General features: G+C 36.4%; 1 pseudogene; it reads right to left on the reverse strand.

Moving 5' to 3' along the window:
* Positions 1–290: 290 nt before the first annotated feature.
* LOC149231954 (geraniol 8-hydroxylase pseudogene) lies at positions 291–15,056 on the reverse strand (annotated as a pseudogene).
* Between the last annotated feature and the right edge of the window lie 3,358 nt (positions 15,057–18,414).

The raw sequence follows: 18,414 nt of genomic DNA on the forward strand, positions 1-18,414 counted from the left end.
TGCTTTTAGAACACAAAAACACATTTACATGCTTGGAATTAAAACTTTTCTAATTCTATTATTGTACTCCCTCAACACCCACTTAACATAAAATGCTAAGTAATTTAATTGAAAATCTTAAAACTGAGTGCTGCAGGCATAACCTTAATTAATTAATAGAGCGGATAAAACAAAGGGTACGAGGACAAGAAACGCTTCATTACTTGACAGAGCGGTGACAAGAACGGCTAAGAGTACTGACATATGTATTCTAGAAACTACTAGAATAAACGTCACACCAATTTGAAATACTAGTACACATGGCGCAGAAGGCGCGGCGTGGCCGTTGCCTCCAACGGGACGGCCTTTTGGAGAGCTAGTCCAAACTTGTCAGTCATGTCCACATCCATGGCACTCATCCCCTTGGGAGGAGCCCACTCGAATGAGTGGATGAGCGACCCCAACACCAGGTGAACCATTCGACTTGCCAATGGAAGCCCAATGCACATTCTCGGTCCTGCTCCGAACGGGATCAGCTCGAAGTGTTTTCCGCTGTATCCCACACGACCACACATCTCATCCTCAATGAATCTCTCTGGGATGAATTTTAAGGGCTCATTCCAGATCTGAGGGTCTCTTCCCATGCCCCAAACATTCACCAGTACCCGGCTGTCTTTGGGTATCACAAACCCCGCAATCTCACAATCGCTATCTGCTCTGTGTGGGACGAGCAGAGGACCTGCCTGGTGGTCGAAACTTATCTTCAATGAAAGAATGAGTGAAAAAAAGAAATCATAGATGAAACAAAGCAACAAATGGATGCAAAAATGGAATATTTACCTCAATGCATGTCCCACAAATGGCAAGGAGTTAAAGAATTTTGTTATGGAGAAGTTTCGTAAGCCTATATGGGGAAAAGATTTGGGTAGAAAGAAGAAATACTATGTTTAGGAATTTAATCCCACTTGTCATCTCCAACAAGAAGAGTACATTGGAGCTAGCATTAGAGAGCAAAGATTCTTATTACTTAGTTAAGAACTAAGTCACATCAACTTATGTGTGAAACAGAACAGTGGAAGAGACCTAAAGAAGCTTGGGAAGAAGAGGTGTATACTTTTTGCATTGCTTGGGCATTTGAATCGAAAAGCATTTCATTTTGGAATGTGATGCTTTTAGAGACATAGAGACCTAAAAATCCGGTGTGTACTTTTTGCGTTGGTTGGGCAATGGAATCACAAAAGCATTTCATTTTGGAATGTGATGCTTTTAGAGACATAGAGACGTAAAGATCAGATGCTTTTAGAGACATAGAGACCTAAAGATCCGTTGTGTTCAGTTGTGTACTTTTTGCACTCCTTGGGCAATGGAATCGCAAAAGCATTTCATTTTGGAATGTGATGCTTTCAGAGACATCAGGGACAATTATGGCAATATGTTAGCATCAATTCCTTGGCATTGTCTTTTCAGTGAAGGGACTCTTAGAAGGTTGGGTCAGCTCATCATCAATTTGAGTAAGAAAATGATTGAATTACAAAAGGCAGACTATTTTTAGTTTCATGGACATTAAAATATCTTTCATTCATTTTAATTGAAAATGTACAAATATTATAATTAATTAAATTAACTATATTGAAGTTACTTTGATATTTTAATAATGGAATTTGTTTTAATATATTATATAATTACGCCTAGAGGGGTGCCCTACAACCTAGTATGTTGGCCCAATGTAGGGGCATATGTGTAGGCATAAATGTTTAACATTTAACATTTATATGTCGACTAAATTAAAAAAATAAAAATAAAATATTAAAAGTAACCAAAAAAAAAAGGTTAAAAGTAATAAATAAAAATTCAAAAGTAATATAAACATTAATAATAATAAAAAGTAGAGATTTAAATGTTAACTCAAATAATAATAAAAAGTTAAAGTTAAAGTCAATTTGTTATATTTTGATTTTGTTATTAACTTTAGAAGACTTTGTTAGCATACCATGGGCCACTACCATGGCTTATCAATACCACATGCTCAAAAACCATAATTTATTTCCCAATCAAAATATTTTATAACAATATGTCATGATTCTTAACCATGGATATTCACCCCCACTTTATTGTGGATATTATTAACATGTAAATAGTTTTTCTTACAATACCATGGGCCAATGCCATGGCTTATCAATATCACATGAAAAACATAACTTATTTCACAATCAAAATATTTTATAAATATTTAATTTTAATTTAATTTTATAACATTTTTATAATTAAATCTAAAAGGTAAAAGGTTATCATTACTTTTAAGATATATCTAAACCCTCTATCCTCACTACTCTAAAAAGATTCCCATATAAATTAAACCAAGTTTTCAATAAAATTAAAAATGAGAATACTTTATATATAAAGATGTGAAATATATATACTATAAATAATATTGCTAAAAACTAATATAGATTAATCGTAACTAAGGATCCAAATGATGAGAGAAAATAAATTGACTAACAATAATAGAGGAAAGATAGTGCATGAAACAAATTGACTAACAATAATAGAGGAAAGAGAGTGCATGCTTGTTTTAAATTTTTCATTATTGTATTTTCTTTGATATGATTGGTCCAAATTATAGGTTTAATATTTTATAACCAATTAAGTTTTTTTAACTTAGACACTTTTGTCAGGCTAGGCAGTAACTCCTGAAGGAAAAAATGATTTGTATGTATTATTCCATCAGGTAGGTCTTCATTATATACATGAGGGAGAGACTGTTCAGTTCATCTCCCGATGACTATTCATATTACTTATTTATCTATTTACATATATTCACCCAATCACGAGGATTAGGTGTTAACATTCCCCCCCTTAATCTGAAGGATGTTGGTGAGTCCAAGCATCGTTCTCAATCGTTCAAGCTTTTCTCTTCCAAGCGCTTTGGTGAAGATGTCTGCAATCTGCTCATTTGTGGAACAATGACGGAGATGGATTGTTTTGACCTCAACATGATGTCAAATCAGATGATATTTAGTATTGATGTGCTTCGTTTGATCATGGAACTTTGGGTTCTTGGCCAACTTTATTGCAGAGGTATTGTCAATCATGAGTGGAGTTGATTATACTTGTTTTACCTGCAAATATTTAAGAATTTTCCCGAGCCACACAATTTCTTTTGTTGCTTCAACTGCTGCCACGTATTCTGCTTCTGTTGTGGAATTTGTTGGAACTGATTGTTTGTGTGATCTCCAGGAGACAACTCCTGATCCAAGACTCATAGCATATCCTAAAGTAGATACCCCAGTTTCTTTGTCTCCATCGAAGTCTAAATCAGAGTATCCAATCAAGCTGAAGTTGTCCACATGTGTATACTTGATTCCAAAGTCTTGAGTTCCCTTCAAGTACCTTAGAACTCTTTTTGCAATAGACCAATGTCCCTCACAAGGCTTTTGCATAAACCTGGAGAGGATTCCAACATCGAATGAAATGCCTGGTCTGGTAGTAGTTAGGTAGTTGAGACTTCCTACAAGCTGTCTATACTTTGTTGCGTCCTCAAATTCTTTTCCTTCAATAGATGTGAGCTTTAAGTTTTGTTCCATTGGAGTAGTAAGAGGATTGCATTCTGTCATGCCAAACCTGTTCAACAGATCTCCAATGTATTTCTTTTGAGAAAGAAATATGGACTTCGAATGTTGGGTTATTTCAATGCCAAGATAGTAATGAACATAGCCCAAATCAGTCATTTCGAAACTTTTCCCCAATTCCTTCTTTCTGGATGCAATGTAGCTGATCTGAATGGAAAATGGCATCAACCCATGGTACTCATCCACCCATATTGTTCATTGACCCATGGAATTTACCCATGGTATTGTAAATTGCATCCGCCCGTGGTATTGTAAAATCCACCCATAATACTCATGCACCCATATTATTCATCGACCCATGGAATTTACCAATGGTATTGTAAATGGCATCCGCCCGTGGTATTGTAACTGAAAAATACTATAAGTAACAAGTCACATTTTGTAAAAGGACAGATTGTCCACCACAATGTAGCCTTTACAGTTCAGAGGCATGTAGCCACCACATCTCTTCTCAGAGATAAGCTACCATCGCCCTAGCTGGTTTATTTCCATTACTATTTTAAATAAAATTTTCTTTGTGGTTTTGTTTATTGGGCATTCTCCTTATTTTTCTTCTAGCAATGCAAGTTTTCAGATCTTGGGGGTCTCTCCCCCCAAGATCCATTTCAGTATTTTAGATCTTGGGGGCCTCCTTCCAAGATCCAGATCAGTAGCTTTCATTGTTCCCTATCATCAAAAGATCATCTACATATACCACAAGATATACAACTGTTTTTCCAACTTTCTTGACAAATAAAGTTGCATCATCAAGATCATAATGTTTGAAATTGAGTTTTAGAAGATGCTCAGTTAATTTTTCATACCAGGCTCGCGATGCTTGTTTGAGGCCATACAAGGACTTCACAAGTTTTCATACTTTATGTTCATGTCCTTTCACAGCAAATCCTTTAGGCTGAGACGTAAAAACATTCTCTTTTAGATCTCCATTTAAGAAAGCAGTTTTTACATCCATTTGATGGACTTTCCAACCGTTCTGAGTTGCTAGTGCAAAGAGTGTCTGGATGGTAGCCCATTTTGCTATGGGGGCAAAAGTCTCCACATAATAGACCCCTTACTTCTGTGCAAAACCTTTTGCCACAAGCCTAGCTTTGTGCTTGTCAAGTGAGCCATCAGCTTTATACTTGTTCTTGTAGACCCACTTGCAGCCTATTGGTTTAATTCCTAATGGAGGATCAACCAGCTTCCAAGTGTTCTTCTTTATGAGGGCATCATACTCCTTTTGCATCACTTCTTTCCATTCATCATGAGAAGGAGCTTATTTGAAGGAAGTTGGTTCAAAATCTGTAAACAAGTTCAATTCACAATCATAAGAAACATTATATCAACAGGTGAATTAGAGTTATCCACATCACCTCCATTTTGCCGGTTTGAATTTCTAGTTCCTGTCTTTACAACCTCATAAGGATGAACACTTTCAAGTGTCTTTGTCAGCCACTTTAGGGGACCTTTCTCAGATGGTCCAGGCTACTTTGTTGATTGAGTTGGGACTGAATCAAGATTGAGTCTCCCAATTCTATCAATTACATCACTTAAAGCATCATCTGTTGTTGGAGTTTCATGCGGGGGAGAGTGTTCTTCAGAAGAAGATTCCACATGTTGATCTAGTATAGGAATCCCCCCTTCAAGATGTGGAATTTGATTATCAAATTCTTGAAATGATTTTGCTTTTGCGAATCTATCCAAGCAATCAAGTTGTCGCTCAACAACATTGTCAGTTTTGGATGATTTGAGAAAAATTACATCTCTAGATACAACAAACTTTTTGTTTACTTCATCATAGAGACGGTATGCTTTGGAGGTGTTTGAATACCCCAGAAAGATACACTTACGACTTCTAGCACCAAGTTTGTTTCTATGTACCTTTGGTATCAAGGCATAACAGGTGGAACCAAAGACCCTAAGATGCTTTACTGAAGGAACATGTCCATACCACATTTCATAAGGAGTATTGTTTCTAATAGCATTAGATGGACATCTATTCTTTATATATGCAGCACATAGAACAGCATCAGCCCAAAACAATATCTTTACATTTTTGAAGAAGAGCATGGATCGTACCATATTTAAGATTGTCCTATTCATTCTTTCAGCTACACCATTCTATTGGGGATTATAAGCCACAGTTGTTTGATGTTTGATCCCATGTTGGCGAATATAGTTTTCAAATTCATTTGATGTGTATTCTTTTCCATTATCAGTGAGAATAGACCCAATATGAGATTGTGCATCATTTTCAATCCATTTATGAAAATTCTTGAATGTTTGAAAAGCATCAGATTTGTTCTTCAATAAATAAACCCAACACATTCTGGTGTAGTCATCAATAAATGTCATCATATATTTATTTCAATTTGCAGAAGGAACAGGCATTGGACCACATAAATCTGAATGAATGAGTTCAATTTTTCTATGTGCTCTTGAATGTGAATCATGAAAAGACTGTTTGTTATGCTTTCCTAGGATGCAAGCATCACATTGCTTAAGTTTCCTAGGAATTGTAGGCAAACCAGAAACACCATTTTTCTTCAACAAGCAGAGACTGTCATAGTTCAAATGTCCAAATCTAGCATGCCATAATAAACTTGATGGAAGTGTACCTTCTTCACGATGAAAATTGTATGAGAAATGTTGTGCACGAGCAGAGGTTCCTTGCAGCTTGAGAAGCCTTTCTTCTTTTATTCCTCTCACGACAAGTGAGTGGTCATATGCTTTTCTCACCTCAAGCTTGCCATCAAACATATGAATGGAGTGACCTTTCTAGCGGATGTGGACCAAGGATAGCAAGTTTCTCTTGAGCTGTGGGAGATATAGAACATGATGCAGAACAAAGTCTAGAAGACTAGGCAGTTTAAGCTTGATTATGCCAAGCCCTGATGGCTTGATTTTTGATTGGTCTGCAAAGTATACTGCTCCATCAACATTGTCAATAAATTCTTCAAAAAAATATTTTCTATGAGTCATGTGGCACGTTGCTCCTGAATCAGGCAACCAATTATTTTTCCAACAAGCTAGTGAAGCAATAAATAAATCTTCATTTACTCCAATATTACATTGTGCCACAACATAGTGAGCGGATTCCGGTGCTTTACCTTTGTCTGTATCATTAGTTTTGCCTTTCTGTTGGTTTATTTTCTGCTCAATTTTGTCCCATGGTAGCTTGCATGTAGAGGCATCATGTGATCCATTTCTTTTGCAATGAATGCAATGCAAATATGTTTTTTCTCCTTGAGAATGTCGTCCCCCCCTGCCCCTGAAATATCTTCCTCTTCCCCTTCGACCACCTCTCTTGAAGAATCTTGAGTAGGATGCCTTTCTTTGTGAGAAAGGCACACAAGCTCTTCAGAAGATTCAGCGGTTGTCTTCTTTCCAAAATCTTTCTCTCTTTCAATAAATTTTTTCACAAGAGAGTCAAAGGTGATGTCTTTGAGATTTCCATTTTCTTGCAATGACTCAAGCTAATTGGAGTAAGTAGGATAAAGTGCCTTGAGAAAAGTGATAAGAGGGATATCCAATTAAACCTTAGTGGATTTGATATCATGCATTATAGACTTTACTTCAGATGCAAGAGCAAGAGGATCATTATTTTGCAGTTCAAGAGTGAAGAGTTTAATCATGAGTTGAACAACTTCAAGTGCAGAATGTGAGTCATAGAGTTCTTTCAGCTTTTGTAAGGCTTCAAAGGTAGTTGAATATGACGAAATATGGAGACTCACCTCTTCATTTACAGATGCTGTGATTAATGCATAAGATTTGTTGTTCTTGTTTTCCCAAATGATGAGCTCTTTGTCTAAGGTAGGCTGTACTAGTTCATTGTCTCTGTCTCTGACACACACTCCTTTCCACAACTCATTGAAAATGAGGGTGTGTTTTATCATCCGGGACCATTCAGGATAGTTCTCCTTGCTAGTGAGAACTATTCCCACCATGGATATGATTGAATGCATACTGTAACAAAAAAACTTCTGCTGCAAAACTTTTACTCTTAATGGAAAAAATATAGTTCTGATGTGACTGGACAACAAACTCAAATTGACAGCAAATGTCAATACCCCAGAGATATATATCGGCCGCACTATTCAAAATATATATGGGTTTCTTCTTCCTTTTTTTTTGGACGAACACTAGATTTCATTTTTTTTTACTTCAGGTATCAACAAGACATCCACAGGAAGAGCTACAAACATATGCAAACATTACAGTATTGCCCAGGTGTATGCCCTAGCAATATCGAAGTGTCTTGCAGGTGCAAATGTTTTAATTTAAGAGCCCTATGGCGAAATGCCACAACCCCAATTTTAATTTCAAAATGAAGAGCGAAACCCAATTAAGATTATAACCCAACGTTGAGATCTTCAAGAGGCCGCATGCAGGTCATTAAGAACAGATTCAATTTTAGAGAGAAATTCCATTTCTTCAAATATTGTCCGTCAAGCAAAGAGACTACAATCTCTACCAGTAATCGAGCCTCCATTGATGTGTCGCTGGTTCTATAGATACCGCAGAGATAGTGAACACCTGCAATCAGATTCGAAATGGATAATGGTATAATAATGGATAATGGTATTATAACCACGAGGAGGAATACGGGATGGAGATGGAGAGTTGCAGCCCAAGACGCAGATGATTTTGAAGGCGGAGACAAGGAGAAATACGGGATGGAGATGGTGTCAGGTCACAATGGACATCGAATATAATACAAAAGCATTATTTCAACATATTAGACTGTGGATGGAGAGCTCCTCTGATACCCAACAACATTTGTTGCGCAATGTGAATACCAAGAAAGCCAACGAAGCATGATTCAAATAAGTTTTTCTTTCATAAGCATCGATGTGCATAGAAGAGGATTCACATAACTCCCACAGGACTCCATACTGACAAGATTCAATATTGTTTTTCTTATGAAGGAATGTAGACAAATGACAATGTGTGTAGCGTTGGACATAATTGACAAGCTCCGCATAGTCTTGAAGCTGGATAGAAGCAAGGATATAATTTGTTGTAAGACAACATGGATCAGTAAGTGTGGATTGATGTATCCCTTGGTTTCTTTGATGGAGGGCTCGAGGGTTCCAAGGAATAACATAAGTATTGAAGAAGGACTTGGCAATGAAAACACTGTATTCATTCATCCAATCAAGGTTTTCTGTGTTAGGTGAATTTTATAGCCATATAAAACCATGTATATGTGTAGATCCTCTATGTTGCCATTCATACCTGAGTGAAATAGAAGAGATAAACTAGAAAGAATTCATTCATGTATTGTACATAGAGGATGGAAGATAATTAATGGTAGAGTAATACCTGCACCAGTAGTCCTTTACATGCAATCATTTTAATAGGAATTCTTTTCGGAATATTGTGAACCTACAATGAATGTATTGAGATGCACGATGTGGATTATAAAAAATGTTTTGGATCCTCCACCGATGTTGATCATGTACATTGGATGGAGGATCAAAGGTCATAACCATGTGCAATTCATGCCATTTTGTATCAACTACACTTTGTTTGGAGAAGAATGTAGGGCTGCCTTGTGGAATGACCATGTGAATGATCTCTCCTCTAGCTTTGGTCTGGAAAGAGTAGCTTCCTTCAAGATATGATCCAAAGCGCATAATCTGGTGTGGAATTATTGAAGGAGGTAGTTGCTCAAGTTGGTGGTGAAGGTTTGCGACAGTAGCCAACAAGGTATCTGCAAGGTCTCTTTTTATGAAGAAATAAGTCATTGCTTAGATACAATGAAACATGATAAAGTTGTTCACGTAATAGTGAAATCTAGGATGTTGTCCAAATATGATATCATGGTAGCACATTAGGTGTAAAGTGTATTATTTCATTCCAACCATTGCAAATCTTGGTTGGTTTATCATTTAAGAACCTGTAGAGAAGAGGGTGGGGAAGGCCATGGAGAAGAGGCCCTCAATGTTGAACTCATTGACTGGTGAGAGGCCAACAATGGGTCATTGAAGGTGAATGGGTGGGTGTCGAATTAAAGGACTCCACGTAGCAAAGTATCTCGTCAATTTCGGTTTGAGTATTTGGAATTGTTGATATGAAAGAGGATGGTTAGAGGTTAGATGTGTAATAGTGGATAAGGTCAAGGTCAAAAATATTAGGAGGGAATTGTTGGGGTTCAGGAGAAGCAACTATGACATGACATAGAAGGGGGGAGGATATGTAGGAAGAACATACAAAGTAGATAATGCAAATGGGTTAAGATGGACATCCTTGTAGTAAAAATCATTTTATAATTTGTACTACAAAGCATCTAGAACGTGTGATCTGTTGATGAAGAATTCATAAGTTGTGTCATCATAGCTTCATTTACTAATAATAAGGATACATATATCTGAAAGCATGCAAGGAAGGGAAGTGACAATATGAGTTATATCTTGGGGAAATTTGATGGTATGGCTGGACTACTTGTAATGGCCTCCACGTGAATGGGCCACTTGTAGAACTAGGTTAAAACGTGCAGTAAGCATCTCCTCAACTTGGGTTAGGCATGTGAGGACATGTGGTTTCTTTCCTGGATCCATTTTTTTCAATAAGGAGAAGTAGTGGACAGATCATTCTAAGGCACAACAACAACATCTGAGAAGACCATGGCGAGATTTTGTTTTTGTTAATGGGTAAGATTCCTTACAAATGGAACAAAGTTTTAGGGGGCTAAGTGAATCAATCATTTCATGAAAGCAATGATGTGCATGTTGGAGAATGTTTTTGTTGTAATTATGGGGATTTGAAGTGGACAAATTGTTGATGGATGGTTGGATAGGGAAGGTGGGCCGTGAAGAAAATGCAGGCTCGAGAGGGGTGTGGATGGCATGTGGGAATGTATGGGAGGATGACAACAAATGTGTGCATGGAAAGAGAGGAAGAGGTATTTGGGAAGTTAGTGTTGTTTGGATGGAGTTGGGTTGAGAAGGAACATTATGTCATTGACTATTGTACAACAGGTGATGATGTCTGTTAATTTTGTCCTTATTAAGTGTGTATCGCCTTTGTTGACATGCCTTCTTTGCAAAAATATCCAAAGTGGATTGCATAGCTAATCGAGCAAGGAAAGTTGTTCCTAGATTTTAGACATCTGTGGTTTATATCTTCTGAGTTAGTTACCAGAGAACCCCCAGTAATAACCATATTAGGAATGAAAGGTCTTGTACTTCGGCCCTGGCAGACCGTTCCTCTAAAACTAAGCACCATCTATGTTTGGAAAATGCCTCAATTGTCGCCGGGGAAGAACATCATCATAGGAGAAAGATTAGAGAGGCTCTTGAGATTATGAAACATCCACATAATCTTAATAGGGATAATGGTATCGAGATCAGTGGTCGCTGGTTTCCCTTAATTAGAGAAATTAAGACCACCAATACATCCTAGGTATAACACTCAGTAGGTGGCTATCTTCCTTCCTTATCCATCTTAGGTTAAAAATTAGTAAAAATATTATTAGTTTTATTACCTTTAGTACTATTATTGTTACTCTTAATAGATAATTAATATTTAATTATAATAATTATTAATCAATTAAACTATTAATAGGAATTAGGAATGAATATTTATAATATTTACTACTAATTATTAATTATGACTATTAATTATTAATATATTAATACATTTTAAAGATGATTTATAGTTAGACTAATTAATTCTCTTAATAATCAGATTTAATAATAAATATTTTTAAACCCAATTAATTAATTAACCTCTAAATTATTAGTAAAAAATGACAGTAATATTCATTATAATTAATAATTAGTGATTACATTGATTATAATAATTATTAATAACAATAATAGTTATTATAACATTTGTTATAACTAATAAAAATTATAATGTTTATTAAAATTATTAATAAGAATTAGTAGTGAATTTTTGTAATATTTATTACTAATTATTAATTATTATTATTATAAGTTATTACTATTAGTCATTAATGATTATTATTATTAATTATTACTATTAATTAGTACTATTAATTATTAATTATTACTATTAATTAATTATTAGTATTATTTTTAATTTATACTAAGAATTATTTATATCTAGATCAAGGTTAAGAATAGTTCTATAAATCATATAATTAATTTCCTAATAATTAAATTTAATAATAAATAGGTTGTAATAATTATTATTTTGATATCCTCTCATCAAAACAACTCACCTCATAACTATTTAAAACTCTCATTTAGCTCTTCTACTATCAACATTCAGAAATAGTCTTGATGATGGATCCCTGTTGGGATTTGAAACGTTGACAGAATATGGTTATTATTGTGGGTTCTCCGGTAACTAACTCAAAGGAACGTTGTTTTCAAAAGTGGATGTGTAAGTGTGATTTTTGCAACAAGGATGAGTTAATCATGCATGCGAAGGGAAACTTAAGGTACATAAAAAAATAAAAAAAATTAAAATTAAAAATTAAAATAAAAAAATTGTTGCTGTGATGAAGGAAAAGACATTTATATTATTTGCAATTCGAAAGGTAAATAACATGAATAACATTGTACTATTTTGATTAAAACAACAAACATGTATCTATGCAAATAAATATTACCATTAGTATAAATAGCATTAGAGTGTATCCATAATGATGTGTGTATTTGAGATAAGCTAAGAGGAGGTGATGACGACATTTGATCTTGGTGGAGATGTCTCTGGTGTGGGTTGCTTTTATTGCATATGTCATATACAAGAGTGGTGTGCATATCATCTAAAATCTCTGTTAAACACACACATGATGGAAAGAGTACGAAAGATAAAACATGAGAGTACATTTATTATTAACAAGTGATATACATTTATAATACATTGTGTGATTGTTGGGTTCCACATCCCAAGGTCTCTTGGATTTCCTTAGTCTATTCGGCTTCCACACTAACCCATAGAGGATTAGGTGTCCAACATTCGCCCCCTTAATCCGAAGGGTTATGTATGAGTCCAAGAAGAGAGCTGTAATACAAAATGTGCAAAAAATGCATGGCAACACTAGGCAGAATGTGCTCTCTGAAATGTTGGTATAAAGGGTGATGATTTACGGATGACCACCAACACTGGAATTCTTAGTGCAATTCCTAGAACTCTTCCAAAACTAGCAAGAAGTTGAAGTCTCTGCTAGAGGAAGTGCTCCTATTGTTTTGGAGAGTGAAACCTTCAACCATGAAAGGGAGGTCTCACCCCACATAAATGGGAGAACTTCAACCTAGAAAGGGAAGTCTCAACATGTGATGGTTTAAGGATGACCAACAACTCTCGAATGCTTAATGCAATTCTTGGAACTCTTTCGAAACCGGAAAGAAGTTGAAGTCTTCTGGTAGAGGAAGTGTCCCCAACTCTATTCCTGGAACTCTGTAATAACCCCAGATTATGTAAATATGAAATTTACTGTGGTAAAAGACATTAATATAGTTGTTGTTTATGTTTAAAAACAAAACTGTGACAAACTATTTTTGATGAAAGTAATTTAAATATTTTCTTGAAATGCTGGCAGCCTCTAAGAGGTGGATTTAAAAGAAAGAGATCAGTTATATTAACTGATGGAAACTACCCTCCCAAAAAACAGGAAAAGTCCTGGCTGTAGGGGGGAGTTCTGTGCTGTGTGGACAGACAGAAGGGACCTTTTTTTCCCAAGAAGAAAAAAAAAGGAAAACAAAAAAAAGAAGACTGGTTAAGTCTGGTTAGGACCAGATAACCAGGCACAAAAAGTGCACAAATCTTGTTGAGGGCTGGAGGCCTGCAAGATGGCTCGGGGGGAGAATTCCGTCTGAGAGATGGATCTCATGGCTGGGTGGAAGAGCAAAATCAAGGTACATGTGACTTGTCTGAGAACCCATTTCCGACTCTGGTGAATCAGGTACGGATTCAGACTGTAAGTCCCTGATTGATTATGAATACACAGTGAATTTAGTAGACGGACAGGAGCTTTGCTTTATTTCCTTAATACTGTCTTAATAATATTATAACTGCACAAATGTAGTTTTAGGTTAAGGGACTGACTTGTCAGACACCAGGCATGGTCCAAACTAAACTCACTGTAAATCTGGTTACATAGATGTATTTAGATAAGACTGGTTCTTGATGTATTGAAGGGTTATTCAAGAACCTGGTTATGAAATAACAGACATAACATAACCTCGTCAGACAGACAGAGGTACCGTCCAAGAAAAGAAAAGCTAACAGTGGAGTAAACCGTGTTGCATACGGATATTAAACAAGTAGATACTGTAATGTAACAGCGGGAACAGGGTTTGAACCTCTGAGTCTGGGTAGAAGACCCGACTGTAGTCGGATTCAGTCTCACCGACAGAAGAGATAACCTATAAACCTACAGTTACTAAGACGAATGATTGTTGATGTGGAAACAAGAAACATTATAAACCATATCAGACGAATAGAGTTTGTTCTGTAACGATGCAAAATAAGAGAGCGAAGATCATTTTGTATTATGTCATACTACGTTATTAATTCACAGTATTTACAGACAATAATAGAGAACCCAGTTCATTGGAGCATGAAACAAAGACGAGACAAGTATATAAATGCAAGAAAATCCTGTGCATGTTATTCAAAAGAAATTGCAGGTATTCACTTATATACACATTCTCGTAAAGAAAGAAGGAAGTGAAATATTGCTATTTAGATAACCGAATGCATACTATTCAAAATATTGCCGTATAGTTAACCGAATGCATACTATTCAAAACCTAGCAAATAAGGCAGATGCATAAAGAATACAGAGCGAACGGCATGGAATAATCATTATAACCTGAGACAGTTATGAGGATACTGCTATGAAAATGAGCAAAACTAGCAACTAATAATATAAACCCCATACACTGTTTTGGTACGGTGAGAATCACAGAGTATATATATTCATTTGTTATACAAAATGTAAACTGCCCTGAGGGCGCAAATAGAGTCACAGTTCACATATAAATTACAAGGTTCTATATACAGACTACAACAGAACAATACCCGAGTGGTAAAATCTTGAATGTTACAGCTGTTCATACGTTAAATGACTGAAACCTTCAAACAAAGCCTAAATCCATTAACCAGGTCTGCGCGCCACGGCCAGATCCAAAACCCCATGTCTAAGAGCAGATATGGCAAACCAAATCCGGGTATGCCGCAAGGGGGCAACCATACAAACAAAGGAAGACCATAAACACATGTAAACGAAATATGGAGAGTTCCGCCGTGCTTATTAACTAATCTGGCGGGTATGGACTCGACCAGTCACAAAGAAAATTAAATGCAAGTCATGAGGGCTCTCTGAGGAGAATACCTCGGTCAGCGCAAGAAGGCCCTCATTCGAACAACGGTCTGCAATCATAACCTAAATAGCTTAAAATCGATGAACCGTGAAGCTTTTGTATACAGGAGCAGAGAAACCGAGTTTTTAAAGCTTACCTGTGGCCGCTGCGAGGGTGAAACCGTCATGGATAGCCGCTTGACACCACCGGTGGGGTTGCATAACCCAGCTGCGTGCCCTATGAGCAAAAGAATACAAGTCTGTAAGAAATCGTAACAAATAAACCAACTTCAAATACATGCGGTACATTTAACCAGAGGTGAAACGCCGAGACGGAGTCGGAGGAAACAAAAGAAAGAATAAACCCGGTGACTGCTTGGTTGAAGTTATGTAATGCCTTAAACCCTCGATCGAACCTCAACCCTTCGATCCATGGGAGAGATCCTGTCCGTCCATGTAAGCCGGGAACGCAAGGCGAAAAGGCCGAGAACACGGTGATCGAGATGTCACATGGCCAGGGGAGCCAAGCAATGCCACTTCTCGCTATAAGGACGGATGTTATTAAGGCAAGGGTGAGTTGGCGCCTGCAAGAGCTGTGGCAGGACCACCAAAGCCTGCGCCTCATTAATACTCACAACTGTTGGGTGGACTAACAGCTAAGTTCCACCGAGAAGTCAAAGGTTACACCGAAACCCATTGACATCATATGTTATTGCCACGCAGCGTATGTAAACCAAGATTACAACAGAAGTTTAACATAGGATTAATAAGCTGTGTAATGTGTGGTAGTAAGTATGTGAATAATTCTATGTGAGTTAAATGTGCGTGCAGACATTAAAGTTGCATCAAGCAATGTATAGCAAGATTAATTATATAGGCGTATATTAATTTTTTTTTATGTATGTGGTCTAAGGTGTGACAAATTGGTATCAGAGCCCAGTTTCAACACTGTGGCCTCAAGCAAAACATGTTTCACTGTGCAGAAGTGTACACCATGTGTACACATGTAAGTAATAATTTACCTAACTGTTGTTCTGTCTATTTAGGGGTGAAGCATAGAATTACAACAGCTAGCAGTTAAGCCAGAAAGGATACAAAATGCAAGGACCCGGCAGTAATCCTCGAGAGAACCCAGAGCTGTGGGTACAGTTGGGTGAGGAAACACGAAGTACCAACCTTGCAATCCTGGAAACTGTTCAGGAGTTGAAAAATGAAATGGCACGGTTGCGAGAGGACAATGCACGTTTGACAGTTGAACAAGAAAGAATTCTGAAGAGTTTGTTGGACAGGCAAAATCCACCTCTATCTAACCCCAGCGCGGAACAGCAGAGGTTGACAGAAGATCAAGACTATCAGATTGAACCTGAAAATTCTGATGGCAAGGAGGATCACTCTGATAATGCACCACAGCAGCAGACCTCAAAACGTCAGAAAATGGAACAGCAGGGAGAAACAATGTAAACTTTGAAACGGGAACTATAAACTCAAAACGAGAACTCTGGCCCAAAAACCCCAAAAAAACCACAAAAACAGTGCTCAAAACGAAAAGTGTGTATACTGGAACGATGTTTTTTTTTTTTAGGTGTCAATTTTGCGGTTGTTTTAAAAATGGCAGCGACTACGAAATTTTCTACGAAATTTTCCTGCAAAATATAGCTTCAGAAAAAAAGTGTTGATACTGGAATAATGATTTTTTTTTTTAGGGTCAATTTTCATACTTTTTAAACAATGCTAATAAAACCAATTTTTTATGTCTCAAACAAAGTTAACTTTTAAGGAAAAACACATTAATGTTTCTGGTAGAATATCATTTTTCTTTCTTAAGTATAAATTTAACATGTTTTCAACCACAAAACTAAAAAAACATGACATTATGAACAAATTATTTCACTGAATGAATTCAAAAGTCTTTATTTGTACACTGAATAAAAGAGACATTATATCTCTAATTTGATATTGCATTGTAGATATTTAAACAATAAGATTTATCATACTTAAGACATAATCCAACAACATAAAAATGCTTCCTAACTTCTCATTTAACAAAATATGGAAAACATCCATTTTATTTGAAGATACGATGCATACATCAGTTATATAAACTGTCTTAAACAATTATTCAAAATCACTCATATTTTCTTGCACACCATCAGAATTCACATCTTCAGATGAGTGACTGGATGCTGACGAAGATGTTCCATATTCTTCTCTGTCATCAACTAGTGCCCCATCTAAGTCCACATGCATGCCCAAGATTCCAGGTTTCAAAAGTCTTCTAGATCTACGACTGGTTTCAGCAGAGTCCCATGTCAACACTGTTCCTTCTGGTAACAACCTTTTCAGAATCTCTGTCGTCTTGAAGCGAAGAGTTCCTCTCTTTGTTAAATTGAAGTCATAAACAAGTATGTCAACATCCTTCAATTGTATTATGTCTGTGCGGCGGCGATTTATATTTGTACCCTTTCTTTTTCTTTTTCCACCATTTTTTTTGTCAACTACCATCTCTGGCTTATACACACCATTGAATGGGTGTGTATTTGTGGCATACCAATGTACTTCAACACCTGTAACATCCTCATTTTCTGTAAAGACCTTTAAAACTTTAGCAACCCAAAATGGATAGCCATTAGGATCTCCATCTGCTAGCACTGCAATCATGCAACCCTCCTTAATATCCTGTACTGAACCCCTATAAAGGTCTTCCATGGCTTCACGTTGTGCACGAGATCTTCTGGAACCTATATACATCTCTCTTTCCTCTGCCTGTGAAGAATTAATAATACCCTGAGATTGTTGTTGTTCAACAATGTTTACTTCCTCATGTTCATTCGACACATTTTGTGGCCAAATAAATGGATTTTTCAAATGTATATCTTCATTTATTGTTGTCGAAATGAGATAACTTTGATTATTGAAAAACGACTCCCACCAAACTGAATCAGCAATGTCAAAGTACTCATATGTATATCTAATACATTTTTTAATTTCTTCCAGGCAATCAGAATAATTTATAGCCCTGTTCTGTCTACGTGCATTCTGAACTTCACCAACTGATTGTAATGACAATATTTTTGATGCAAATATTGGATGATCTGGAATGAACTTCAAAAATTGCAATCCTGATGACGGTGCCCACTCTGTAGTAGTTGAATACTTCTTGCCCCATATTAGTGTTTTCCCATCAATTTTTTTGATACAAAATTGATGTTGGAAGCTAATGTCATTAAGTTGTTCAATGCATTTCCCCTCACCATATGATCCCAGAATAAACCTTCGCATGTCAACAGTTTCTTCCAACACTTTAAAAGCAGGCTCTGGCATGTATGATTTCTTAATACATTCAATTAGTGATGGCAAGCTCCCAACTTCCTTCCTCCTCAATGTGACTGAAAAACGAATGAACATCTGATCAATATGGTCATGAGTGTGCCCAACAAGAAGGAAACCAACCTTTACCTTTTGAAAAATTCTCAATTCAACAAGCATGTTCAGATACCCAAAAACAATCTGATTTTTGTTTTCACGACAAGTGTTGTCCAATTGTAG

The sequence above is a fragment of the Pinus tabuliformis genome, chromosome J (genome assembly GCF_031772625.1).
Source record: "Pinus tabuliformis cultivar Carrire ecotype Pingquan chromosome J, CPIR1, whole genome shotgun sequence".
NCBI lineage: Eukaryota > Viridiplantae > Streptophyta > Pinopsida > Pinales > Pinaceae > Pinus > Pinus tabuliformis.